This window comes from Miscanthus floridulus, chromosome 3, assembly GCF_019320115.1.
Source record: "Miscanthus floridulus cultivar M001 chromosome 3, ASM1932011v1, whole genome shotgun sequence".
Lineage (NCBI taxonomy): Eukaryota > Viridiplantae > Streptophyta > Magnoliopsida > Poales > Poaceae > Miscanthus > Miscanthus floridulus.
This window is the reverse complement of record NC_089582.1, coordinates 1,807,514-1,809,991: the sequence shown is the minus strand read 5'-3', so window position 1 is coordinate 1,809,991 and position 2,478 is coordinate 1,807,514.

Sequence of the window (2,478 nt, the reverse complement as noted above, 5' to 3'; positions counted from 1 at the left end):
GATTCTTTAACCATTCGATTGCCTTTTTTTCTGACACACCGCTTCCTTTTGCGGGCTGCTTTGATGTGTGATCATAAAAATGGTTTTGTTGGATGATGATTATATATACTAGATGGATATTAATTAGTTTAGGCGATAATAAGATATTCCCTCCGTCCTAATTTATAAACCATTCCAACTTTGCTAAACATCTCAAGTTTTACCAAAGTTACAAAGAGAATTATAAAGATTTATGACAACAAATAGGTAATACTATAAAAATATAGCTAATGAAGAATCTAATGATAATTATTTATTATCATAAATGTTATTATTTTATTATATCAATTTGGCCAAATTTAAGATGCTTTGACTTTCAAAGAAAGTTAAAATGATGTATAGTTTAGAACATAGAAGTAATAATTAGAGTGAAATTCACTGGAGGTCTTTAAACTTGACCCGCGTTCTCAAATATGTCCGTGTATTTATAAAATTAGATTTTGGGGTCCCTAGACTTAAATGTATCACCTAGGGTCTAAATCGGTTTTGGAACCCTGTTTTTTGCACATGTGGTGTCCCGCACGAATGTTCCCGTTCACAGCGTCCGTCCGGTCCGCGATGGTTCCGGCAACGCCGCCGCGCGCGACGGCGCGGAACCACTCAGTGTCCCAGCGCCGCCGGCGCCGTCGGGCATGCACGACTATGACGAGCTGCACGACATCATCCTCGTGCAGCTCCGTGACGCGCTCATCGGGTCTGTAGCCGAGTCGGACGGGCCACGACGTGGCTCAGCACCGCGCTGATGAACCAGGGCACCTGCCGCGACAGCCTGGTCGCCGTGCTGCTGCCGGACGATCCCGCGGGGGAGCGATGCCGTGCGTAGGCAGGTGCGCGCTCGCGTGGTTCATCAGCACCGCGCTTGCGCTGCACGTCAGGAAGGTCAAGTTCGGGCCATACACGAGCACGTACTATACATGGCACATGCACTGATGCACGCAGGCATGCATGCATCACAGCATCAGCCCCCAGCACGAGCACGTACCGCGCTCCGCATCCACGTGCCCGCGACGGCTTCAATCTGCTAGACCCGATCGGCGTCGTCGTCCTGTGCACCACCTCCGCGCTCGCCGTGTCTGGCACGCACACCATCAACTCGATAGCATTCGTGGTCGGCATCGCCATCAACGCGTTCGTGCTGGCCGCGGGTTTCTCGCACTTCAAGCCCGCCAACCTCGCGCCGTCTTCTTCCCCTTCGACTCTGCTGGCACCTTCCGCGCCGCAGCCACTGCAACGCGGCCTACTCGGTGGTGGTTTTTGGCGTCCAGGATGAAGTGGACGCGTACGTGCTCCTAGGCCTCCTACACGCGGTGCTCGTCGTGGCCTCCTACAATTTTAATTATTATACTATACATTTAATAAGGTTAGATTGGTAATTAAACATACTGTGCGTCTATCAAAAAAATTATAACAAATATACAAATAATATAATATAAATAAATGATAAACAACTCAAAATGTAGTTTGGGTCGCTAAAAAAAATACTCGAGCTGGCCAACGGACAAATATACATGGACGAAGTTTTTTTTAAATAATATTTTTTAATAATTAATTGTAAATGTTGCATTGATTAAAAATAATTGCAGATGTAGCTACCTAGACCTATCGGCTTCTGGGTCGCTGACAGGTACATATCCGCAGTCCATAAGTCGACAAGTGTTGCTCTTCTGGGTCGCTGACAGGTACATATCCGCAGTCCATAAGTCGACAAGTGTTGCTAGACCTGCTGGCAGTCCAGAAGTTGACAAGTCTCAGGAGTAGGCCTATCGGCTATCTGCTGGCCGATAGTTTAATTCTCATCGATGAGAATGAGCTGGAGTATAGGACGTTTCAAAACAGCAGCATCCTCATGTAGTCCTCAAGGACCGGGAGCCTATGCTCCTTGTCGTACATGTACATGACGCTGACCATCCTGGCGGCGTTCAGGCAGGCCTGCGCGAAGCACGACGAGAAGGTCCTCCTCGAGAAGCACTCCCGGTTGAGCTCCTGCCACTCCTTCGCGATCAGCCTGTGCATGTGTTCTTCCACGTCGCCGGCGGCAGCAGCAGGGTGCTCCATCAGGTACAGCTCCCTGAATGATCCATCCAATCCTTCCTGTGCTTCATCCTGCAAATTTTAAATCGTCCACCAAACAAGATGAGCTTGTTTTAGCACGTAGTGATAGGTGATTTATCTCTCCTACTACTTCTCTACTAGCTACTAATTCTTATAATTAAGTTATATGTACTAATTATCATATACTCTCAGAAAATAGATTGATGTTGAATTATGTTATTTCAAAAAGCATTACAATTGTTCCGACCTTGGCACTACCCATGTCATCCCAAAGTATGAGGATTTTGGATGCGCTAGTGATGGCTCGAGGGATGCCCTCGGAGGGGCGCACGTTGCCCTGCTCCACCTGGACCTTGACGTCGGAGAGGCTAACGCCGGGCATGTCGA